Source organism: Lactuca virosa, chromosome 6, assembly GCF_052849685.1.
Source record: "Lactuca virosa cultivar CGN04683 chromosome 6, Lactuca_virosa_CGN04683_v6, whole genome shotgun sequence".
Classification (NCBI taxonomy): Eukaryota; Viridiplantae; Streptophyta; class Magnoliopsida; order Asterales; family Asteraceae; genus Lactuca; species Lactuca virosa.
Window position 1 is genome coordinate 171,935,274 of NC_136431.1, and position 11,642 is coordinate 171,946,915.

Consider the following 11,642-nt stretch of genomic DNA (forward strand, 5'->3'; position numbering starts at 1 on the left):
ACGTCGTTGCTGAGAACGAGGTTAAGTTACGACTGTTAACAAAGTTTTGGAGACATCTAAGCAACGAAGATGTTGTAAAACTTTGCCTATATGATCTAGAGGTGGTGCCGCCTTAAGTGAAGATTGGTGGTTTATCTTCTAAAGGGTCATGAAAAGGATTTATAGTGCATGACCATATTAGCACTCAGGGAGAACGAAAAGACGGCATGTGATGTGTGGGGGTAAACCGGAGAGGTCATAAGGTTCATGGTTTAAACCTATAAGGATGCCATTGAATTGGTCTCTTCTTGTTTGTGCTCATTAAACTTGGTTTTAATCTTAGTGACACCCAAGTGACATCATGTGTCTCAATGAAAGGAAACTTTCCAACTTGGTGGGGGATTGTTGGAAATTATAACAATATTATTGGAAATTATAGCGGTAATCTTGCAAGTTGGCAAGTTTCCCATATTAGTGGGGGAAGATATAGCAACAGAATATTCTGCCATTTCGTAGGTTCTGCTTTTAGAATATTCTACCACCTCGTAGATATGGCAACAAAATATTCTGGAAGGGTTAAAAAATGGCTAGCTTGGAGAGTAAGTCGTTGCCCTAGGGTTTCCAAGGGCCGTCCCATGTGGGCCCCTTTTTTTTCCTTCTAGGGTTTCAATGCCTATAAATACAACTCCTTAGGAGCCGTATTAGAGGCTGATGAAATTTGAAGCTCTCTTCCTCTCTTTACGATTTTCTTCCAGTTTCCGAGTATTCACTTTGCGCTTATCATTTTCCAGTGCTGTTGGAAAATCGATAGATCTGCATTAAATCATGGGGTTTTACTCTATTTCTTACAGCCAATAGAAGCGAAGTAAAAACCTTTAAGGAAATGAGTCCGATCTGTACAGTTCTTTCAAGTTCAAGATCAACCATCGACAGGTCGGTTTTACTTTTCTGTCTTGCGTTTAATTTCGTCCAACAACATGACAATCTTCTTCTACCTTTCTTATAATCAGATATAATCGAGAAGGATTGATCTGGTTTCAGGACGAAACTTCGTAAACATATTAATAATAATTGGATCTATTATTTGCAACTAATCGACATATAATTCTCAATATTATTTGTCGGTGTCCTTGCGCGTCTATTAGTTTGATTTACAACAAATTGTTCATCAGAGCATACATTTAAAACTTTTTCACTTGAAGCATGTTGCTGATCATACACTTAAATACCAATTGGTTCCTGTGAGGTCAGGTAAAGGTGAAGCATAAGTACTTGATAAATCATGAGATACTAAAAGATTCATTCTGAATAATATTTTCTTGGGAAGTAGATTATATGCCTAAAATACATGTTATGTATAAATCTCTTTCATTTTAGGTGTTAGAGAGAGAGAGAGAGAGAGAGAGAGAGAGAGAGAGAGAGAGAGAGAGAGAGAGAGAGAATAATGCCTTTGAATATGGTGGTCTGTATTTTTTATTTTTTTGGTATTTTGCTTCTGGGGCAGATCTCTCTTCGAAATACTTGGTATGCATCTCATCATGTTGAGGCTGTAGATCAAGAAAAGTATTAATAGTGTTTGACATGATAAGAAGTAAAAACATCCCACTACAATGAAGATGGCACACTAAAATAAGAAGAATTATGGTGATCGTCACGCACTTAAATTCAATCCATGTATGGTAAATTAAAGGATCAACTTTTCTAAATAACCCCAGTTAATACTTATGTATTGACCATTTAATTACAGAGTAATATCTTATTAACATAAAGAAAAAAAATATAAGTCTTCACTAATATTGCCTTTGAACTTTCAAGACACCAATATAAGATCACCTTTTTATATCATTACAGATTATATATATATATATATATATATATATATATATATATATATATATATATATATATATATATATATATATATATGAGTGTTGTAAATATTAGTCTAGGCGGCCGATTAATCGGTGTGTAGGTGTTTGGCGGTCCTCTACCTTCGACGTTTATAGCTAATCAGACTATATAATCGGATGTGGTCAAATACGGGTCTAGGCGCCCAAATCGGTCAACGAAAGTCAACGTAATTTTAAAAAAAAATTAGGGGAAAAATTGTCAAAATGTAACAAATGCTTCTAGGGTTGCTTCCGATTTCTCATTCGATGCTGCAAAAAAAATCGACTTTCTCTCTGCCTCTATGGACACAAACCACGAACGAGAACGAACAAAGGGAAATCGACGCATCTGCTTCTTCCGTCAACTTTAGCTCCGGCCTCTCAAGTCGTCGACGTTAGCTCCGGCTTCCGGTTCGTCATATCCTTCAAGCAACGACATAGGAGTCCCCTTCACACTAAATTCGATTTCGTTTACATGGTTACATCTAATCGTTTTTTTATCTGTAATTTTAGGCTTTGTGGATGCGACGACGACCTGATTCCAACATCGTCCGCCTGTTGACCTGATTCCTGATATCATCGACGACCTTATTCACACTTCACTGCCTCCGTTTGACCCTCTGCCACTGCCGCCTTATTGGAAGATGTATTACCTCAGAAGCAAATTTACACAGAGCCCTGTTAGCAAATCTGCTACGAGGGTAAGCCATATCTTACAGATTGGTTTTTCAATCTTAGTTTCATGTTTCTTAGTACTTCAATCTCGATACAGATTAATTTTATGCATGTATGGTGGTTTAGATGATTAGGAAATCACTCGACTGGTGTATGAAACCATCTGCCCACCAAGTGTTTGATGAATTGCTTGAATGAATCTTGTAGTCTTGATTATCAAAGCAAGGTATTGGTATTCATGGGTTCTTGATTAAAACTTTAGCAATAAATATGTATTGGGTTTAACTATTGTTGCTGGAATATATACTACATATAAGAATGGATTGGTTATGCATACAAACACTGATAGACAAATAGGCAGTATGAATTGATTGGTGATATCATGCCTCACAAGAATGGATTGTGCATTGCAGGACATAAGAATGGATTGGTTATGAACTCAGAATGAAAGTGTTAATGCTGATAAAGTGCAACAACATGCTGACAAGGTGAAATCATGCCTCACAAGAATGGATTCTTCATGTTTTCGTTTGATAACTTAGATCCAAATATAGTAGTTGGTTATTTAGATGTGATGTATTAAGGATCGAAGAGTTTTTTTTTTTTTTTTTTTTTGTAATATTAGTTTGTTGTTATAATGTTATTTTTATTAAATTTTTAATACCTTTGTTAATTGATATAATGTTATATTTAATGTTATATTCTTAGGATTAATTTTATATTTATTAATTTTTTAATAATTATTTTAATAATTAAGGGTCCCCGATTAATCCCCCGATTAATCCCCGCCTAAACGATTAATTGCTCGACCCCAGTCCACCGCCCGAGCGATTTCTGCAACCTTGATATATATATATATATATATATATATATATATATATATATATATATATATATATATATAAAGAGAGAGAGAGAGAGAGAGAGAGGTAAAAGATCAAATTAGAACCCCTAAAGGTTAAGAACCTTTTCGTTAAGGGTATTTGTGTCATTTCAATTATTTACATTAAAAACACACTAAATACTGTTAATGAATGTACATGCAGCCCATCTTGTATGCAACCCACATAGTTTGTATATAGCCACTATGTGGGCTGCATACTAGATCGGCTGCATGTACACCCACTAATAAATACTACAAACTAAAGATCAATTTCATTTTTATCACCAATTATTCAAACTCAAACATTTTCATCTTTCTCTCTCTCTCTCTCTCTCTCTCTCTCTCTCTCTCTCTTGCCTCCTAGGACCTACGACCGCCACTGCCACCGTCGGTACCACCACTACTAGTAGAATATCGTCGGCGGCAGACAATAACTTTTAGATCTGAAACCACCGTTTTCAGATCTTGAACCGACGCCTTCAGACCTGGAACCACGACCTTCATATCTGGAACCACCCTCTTTAGATCTGCAACCAACACTTTAAAATCTACGATTCTCTAACGTCACTCTAATCTGATCATACATGCGGTTTTTTGGTGCGATTTCTTCATATCTAGAATCACCACTGTCTGATCAAGAATCACCGCCTTCAGATCTAGACCCACCGCCTTCAGATCTGCAATCAACATTTCCAGATCAACGATTTTCCGACGTCAGTCTAATATGATCATATATGTTGTTTTTGGTGCGATTTCTTCAGATCTGATAGCTCCAACATCGTCGTAGACGAGGGCTACATGTCGACGGCTACACCACCGTCACCTCCCCCACTGTTGCCTTCTACTACTAGAGTAAACAAACCGTATAAGATATGTTCCATCACCACCCCGTCCTCATCCTTTCACTTATACTCCACCACAACCGTCATTTTCTCTTCCAAACACCGCCTTCATGTTGCTTCAGATCTGCTCTGACGATGATTTATAAGGTGAAAAACTCAGATCTGGAATATTCGAAGACTCTAAGGAACATGTGAATCTTAGATCTGTAAATGACATCATATCTAAAAACAATAAGCACACAAGGTGTTTGATGACATGCCTCAACGAGATCTGCAAGTTTTGAAGTTATGAATAAGTGCTTAAAATTTTATATTAAGCTCTGAATTTGTGTCTGAAGTATGTATTAAACTATTATCTGTTGGGTCTAAATTATGGTTTATACTTTGCTTTTCTAGGCAATTGTAATTTTCCGTCTAGGACCGAAAAGTGTTTACGGCCCAATGGGTGTTTACGGCCCATGTTCCCCAAGTATATATATAGGTGTTAGGGGTGAGGAGTGGATGAGGAGTTTACGGCCAAGAGAGAGAAGAGAGAGAGAAAGGAGCTTAAGTGTGTGTAAGTGTGTGAATCTTGTGTAAGAGAACTTCATTCTAATCAAATCATACAAGATTCATATTATTCTTCTTCTCCTTCTTCTTCATTTTGATCTGGCATCATCCGTTTGATTGAGATTCCGCACCATCAAACGGATCTGATTGATACACAAGCAGATTTGGGACTTACAAGTGCTATCAGAGCTTGGATTGTATCAATCAATTTTTGCAGATCTGGAGCGTATTTGATCTTATTTTTGAAGGATTTCTGCGTTTTTGGATAGATCTTGGCAAAATAGGGGGGGTTTGTTCTTTGCATTTGTGATAAAAACGAGTTTTTGATCGAGTTTTGGAGCAAAAAGGATGAAAAACGTCATTTTTTCGTAACTGTTGAAGGGTTTACGACCCTTGAAGGGTTCTCGGCCTTTGAAGGGTTCACGGCCCGAAGTTCGTTTACGACTAAGAACAGTTTGCGGCCATCAGAGTTCACGGTCCTCGGTGTACGGCTCAGCACCCTCGGAGTTCACGGTCGTCGGTGTACGGCTCAGCATCCTCGTACGTGTTCGGTCCAGCGAGTCTTTGATCAGCAGCATTGGTGCGAAGCAGCGCACACTTAAAAAAAGGGAAAGGAAATTTTGGGGTTGCCTGGGATCGAACCCGGGTCCCCTGACTCTTCAACCAAGCGCCTTACCAGTTGGACTAGGAAGCCACATTTTCATTCCTCTCGGATTTAATTCAAAAGGACTCCATTTCGAACCCAATTTCGCAATTTTGACACTTTCAGCCCAAAAATCAATTTCTTTTATTTTTAATTTTCATTTTCAACCCAAAAATTTTAGTTTTTAATTTTTGACTTTTATTTTTTTGACTTTTGACTTAAAATTTTGACTTTGACTTTTAAAGTTTGACCTTTGACTTTAAACTTTGACTTTCTCGTTTAACTTTCAAAATTTCAAATTTAGCTTTTCGGTTTGACTTTGAAGTTTGACTTTTCAAGTTTGACTTTTTAAATTTGACTTTTAAGGTTGACTTTTGAGTTTTTAGTCAAAGGGCATTTTTGATAAAAAAAAGAGTTTCGCATCCCTCCCGGTCAATGACGTTTCATGTACTCCATCTTGTGAAACTACTATTAAGTTTCTTCGTGAACAAATCGATTTATTAAAAAAAGAAAATGGGGGACTTAAATATGAGGGGTACCAACTTAGGAAAGGCCAGAAACCATTGAAAGAACAACCAGAGGCCAAGACTAAGGACTTTAGGAAATTACAAGCAGAGTACAGTAACAAGTGTGTCCATTATAGATATCTTAAGAAAGATTTTGATGATGTGACTGCCGAGCTTGACACATTGAAAACAAATTTGAAAAAGCAGATTTTAATTTCAGAAAATATGATGTGTCAAGTGAGGTAGTTGCATCCATGATAGAAAAACAATTAAAATTTAAAGATAATCAAAATAAGGGTCTTAGGTACCACAATGTTCCACCTCCCTTTAATGACAACTATAACCCACCCCTTGAGACCAACGGGGAAGAGACACCTGCTCAGTTTCGCCCACTCCGTGAACCAGGTTCAGTTAAGACTGAACTAGCTTCAGTTAAGACTGAACCATATGGGCCTACTGAGGTTATTAAGGTGAATGTTTCTGATGCTTCTACTTCATGTGCAGGTAAAGTAGTAAATGATGAGGACAAGGAGAACATAACTAATTCTAGTGCTGCAAATTTTGTTGACTGTCAAACCAATGACTCCTTAAACTCTGAATATGCTGCTTCTAACTCAGTTACTTCTAAACCTGCTGTTGGAAAATAGAAGCCACCAAAACAAGAAAAACCGACGACTTGCTGCAAGTGTGCTTGTGGGAACAATAAGAAACGAGACAAAGACACGCCACCAGGGGCAGGAAGAAACAACTTCCCAGTGAAGAAAAAGACATGTTTTCACTGTGGAACACCTGGACACATTGCCAGAAATTGTCCAAGTCGCGCATACGTTCCCTACTACGCAAAAGGCTGGCAGAATGCGCAAAGTGGGAGATTCCCTAAAAGAAATCCCTCAAGGTCACGTTTAGACAATGACGACTGGAATGCTACGAAGGGCAAGAGTTCAACTCCCAAGGCCAAGAATCCAAATCCCAAAGGCAATAAGGGAATGCCAGCCAAGAAGACCAATCTAAGAGATGCTCCAGTGAAACAAAGACCGGCTAGATCAAAGTCATCTCAACGGCCGGCATCAAGCTCAAAATCAAGTGCCGAGGCACCCAACCGCTCGAAAAAGAAATGGGTTAAACCCAACTACAAATGGGTACCAAAGGTTCAATCTCCTAAATCTTCTAATGATTCTAATATTTCTACATCTTCTGTTTGTGATAAGCAGGATATGTTATGGGAGAGAGTTCCTTGCACAAATGAAAAAGGTCAACCCAGTTTCAAGATGGACTGGGTTCCAAAGACCAACTAAACCCGCTCTGTGTCGGAGCAGCTATGGAGGCATATCATCAGAATTCGGTTTGTTGATAGTGGCTGTTCCAGGCACATTATAGGGGACATCTCTCAACTGTACAACATTCAGACCTTTGTTTGAGAGTATGTGTCCTTTGCGGGAAAGGAAAAAAGGAGAGGATCACACATGGGGTTTGTGCTTAACAATGTGAAGAATTTTCGGATCTGTTCTAAGACTACGCGTGTTGTTCTCAGACCTTCTGGATGCAAATTTAATCGGTGACTTACGGTTTGAGTTTTCTTCTCGATACTCCTGAGTTTCTCTTACATTGATTCATTTCAAAGAAAATTTTCTTTAATTTCCTTATATGTATTTCTTTAGTAGGCGTTTTTGGGAAGTGATATCAAGAAAGTGATAACGAGCAGTCTAAACATGTGTAAGGGACTGAATCTGAATTGTCTAGACTCTGTGTTCAATGTGCTGGTAGGCACGAAGGATTTGACAGTGTGGATTTAGATAGGATTGTTTGGACTGACCATATGATGCTCAGGTAGATTGATCAGTGAGATAAACATGGGAACCCACAGGATACAATAAATTAATACACATCTAGAACTGTGGCTTAACTTTTCCTTGATGTACAGACTTATGTCCTTAATTCTGGTTCTGATAGGGAAACTGGGGGGTTCTGATAAAGTAGGTCTGTAGGACATTATTTTCTTGCTTTCTATCTGTCAGTCATATGTTTCTTCCTCTGCGTGATTGGAAGAGATCCGACTTGGATTGCAACATATGCAACTCTAATTCAACGCACCTCCTTATCTATGAAATTCTTTCTATCTGTTAGCCATATGATGTCCCCTCTGCATGATCGGTTGATCTGACCTGGGACACAGTATATGCAACATTCTACCTCTCAAGCTATCTATCTCTGTTAGTCATATGTTGTCCTGGGACACAACATATGCACCTATTTCTAAATCTGACTTCCTCCTTAATAATTGTTTACTCACCTAAAGTAAGGAGTTCTTTGGAAGTTCTTGATAACCAGGGTATATCGGGAAGTGGAGAACACGTTCTAGTGCAACTAAATTTGAACCATTTAGAGGTTGTCTGTAGATCTCGCTGCTTAATTTAAGTGGTATCAGAGATTGGATTGTATCAATCATTTTTTCCAGATCTGGAGCATATTTGATCTTATTTTTGAAGGATTTTTGCGTTTTTGGATAGATCTTTGAAAATTAGGGGGGGGGGGCTTGTTCTTTGCAATTTTGCTAAAAACGATTTTTGGATCGAGTTTTGGAGCAAAAATGGTGAAAAACGTCGTTTTTTTTCGTAACTGTTGAAGGGTTTACGACCCTTGAAGAGTTCTCGGCCTTTGAAGGGTTCACGACCCAAGAAGGGTTCACGGCCCGAAGTTCGTTTACGACCGAGAACAGTTTGCGGCCATCGGAGTTTATGGTCCTCGATGTACGGCTCAACATCCTTGGGTGCACGGTCGGTAGTTTGCGGTCAGAGGTTCACGGCCGGTCCTTGCACGCAGCATCCTCACACACAGCATACTCGCACGCGCACCTGAAATATTCAAAAACGTTTTGGGGGTGCCAAGATTCGAACCCGGGTGCCTCGCCTCATCAACCTTGCGCCTTACCAGTTGATCTGACTTGCTAGATGTTACACTCCTTCCGTATTTAATTCAAAAGGAGTCGTTTTCGGTTCCAAATTTCGCAATTCTAACACTTTTAACCCAAAAATCAAATTTTCAAAATTTTCAAATTCATTTTCAACCAAAAATTTTTAGTTTTTAATATGAAGAGACACTTGCTCAGTTTGGCTCACTCCCTGAACCAACTTCGGTTAAGACTGAACTAGCTTCAGTTAATACTGAACCATCTGGGCCTACTGAGGTTATTAAGGTGAATGTTTATGATGCTTCTACTTCATGTGCAGGTAAAGTAGTAGAGGATGAGGACAAGGAGAACAGAACTAATTCTAGTGCTGCAAATTCTGTTGACTGTCAAACCAATGATTCCTTGAACTCTGAATCTGCTGCTTCTAACTCAGTTTCTTCTAAACCTGCTGTTGGAAAATACAAGCCACCAAAACAAGCGAAACCGACGACTTGCTGCAAGTGTGCTTGTGGGAACAATAAGAAACGAGGCAAGGACACACCACCAGGGGCAGGAAGAAACAACTTCCCAGTGAAGAAAAAGACATGTTTTCACTGTGGAACACCTGGACACATTGTCACAACCGGCAAAACTAGGTCAAGATGTGAATTCCTAAAACAATATAATCTCCTTGTATAAGCCCAAAACTCGATCCAATAAGCCCTCAACTTATTCTTTTGGGCCATAAGACATTCTTATTGGGCCTTTTGGGCCGAAAACATATACTAGGACTTTAGTTAGGCCGATAGTTATTATTTTTGGGCCCTTTGAACCAAAAAAAACCCTTTTCTAAGCTTTAATGAGTCGAGAATCCTTCATGGGGCCAAGCCAAATCGAAACCCACCATGTTGGGCTGCTCTCTTGGGCCAAATATCCCTATTGGGCCGGTTAGCCCATTAAAAAAAAGAAAAAGAAGAAAATATGAATTAATCTATGCTTGCCACCTCAACTTTATCCTCCATGTATCCATGCACCATCCTATCAACCCCTCCATAAGTCAACCCCTTTCTTCCCCTCCCTCCTCCATTCTCGGCCACAAACCCACCACCACTCCAACACATTTCAAACATTTTCCTCTCTAAGTCTCAAGAACATCCTCCATCATTCTTCAAAAATTTCGAGTTCATCATCATCAAAATCGGGTTCTAGACTTCTTGGTAAGTCTATATTCATCTCTAGAGGTTCTATTTCAAGTCTATGCAAAGATCTTTCCTCTTACAACTTCATTTTCGTGATTATGATCTTAGAACACCAAAACAACACAAATCTCATCAAGAACTCAAGCTAGGTTCAAAGTTTCATCTTCCTCTTCTTCTACATCTCAAAAACCCTCAAGGTGAGTTCATACCCCCCTTGTTTTCGGTTTTATAATGTTTTTGGGGGAGAATACAAGTGTCTTTGTGTTAGATCTATGTATATATGCATGTTTATGTGTTTAACTTTTAGATCTTTACTTGAAAATGAAGTTTATCACTTGGATCTTCATATAAAACTTAAGAAAAGTATGTGTCCTCACATATAATACTTGTAAACTTGTAGATCTGGGATTCCACTTAGAATAGCAAAAACAAGTGTTGTGAACAAACTTAGATAACGTAAACTCAAAAATCAGCCCTTGACAGAAACGTTTTAGTCCAATCTCGAACTGTTTTGACTTCCTTAATGGTAATATTTTTCAAAACTGTTTTACATGCAAAAAGTTCAGGTTATTACCTTTAAAATGACTACTCTCACGTTTTCATACGATTTTTCTACTATTTTTGGCGAATTTTACAAAACTGCCTATCAGATTTTGAAATAATTTCGGACCAACCTGTGAAGGTGAGCAATTTCACACTTGTTAGAGGCGAATAAAAATTATGAGAAAAATTGTGAACAAAGTAGACAAAATTTCCAAACTTCCAGAATTTACGGATCCAAATTTCGACTTACGATGACTTTTCTACAAATTTTCCAAAAACTAGGTCGGAAAAGCCCAAAACCAGAAAAATGTGTATTTTCACAAAAATCAAGCCAAAAATGATATTTTTGACAAAAATGAGTTTAAAATGTGATTTTTACCACAAACTAGTCAAAAACACAAGTTTTGAACAAAATGGGGGCTAAAGTGTTATTTTTACTTTAATTGGGCCTTAATTGAAAACTTTATGGCTTATTAGGCCAAGAACGTCATTTTTACAAAAAGTGAGCTAAAATAAACAAAACAATAACAAACGTGTTAAAAACGATTTTCTTATCCTTACTGGGCCTGGAAATGGTATACATGTTTAGTGGGCCTTAGTGTCCTTTTACATGTATATTGGGCTCAGGGTAGACATTCACATTCTTTTTGTGCCTGGAAATAATAGATACGTATAGTGGGCCTTAGTGGTCCACTTACATGTTCATTGGGCATGATAATGAGTTTTATATGTGTTCTTCTTTCTTTTCCGTGTAAATTTTTGATTAAGGATCTTGTGAGACCTGTCGGTTGGCACCTTTGAGTGTACAATCGTAGCCTGTAGTTATAACCAGAGTTTCCTGAAGGGAAAGCGGGAGTTTGTGTATAGATCTATACGGGGGTGACACCCCACACCTGAGCTGTTCGCTACAGTTAGACTAGGCCAGTCTAGGGTGACAAAAACCTTATCATATTCCGGCGGCGTCCCAAAGACGCAAAGACAGGCGAAATTGTCATTATTATGTATGGTTATAACGACTCACTTAGAGGAATTAACGTTATAAGATTT

General features: G+C 38.2%; 1 long non-coding RNA gene across 1 annotated transcript; it reads left to right on the plus strand.

Moving 5' to 3' along the window:
* Positions 1 to 2,118: 2,118 nt before the first annotated feature.
* LOC145120675 (uncharacterized) lies at positions 2,119 to 3,204 on the plus strand. The gene is made up of 4 exons (XR_013714302.1): positions 2,119 to 2,279; positions 2,382 to 2,569; positions 2,670 to 2,769; positions 2,957 to 3,204. It is a non-coding gene; the product is annotated as an uncharacterized LOC145120675 (long non-coding RNA).
* Positions 3,205 to 11,642: the final 8,438 nt, after the last annotated feature.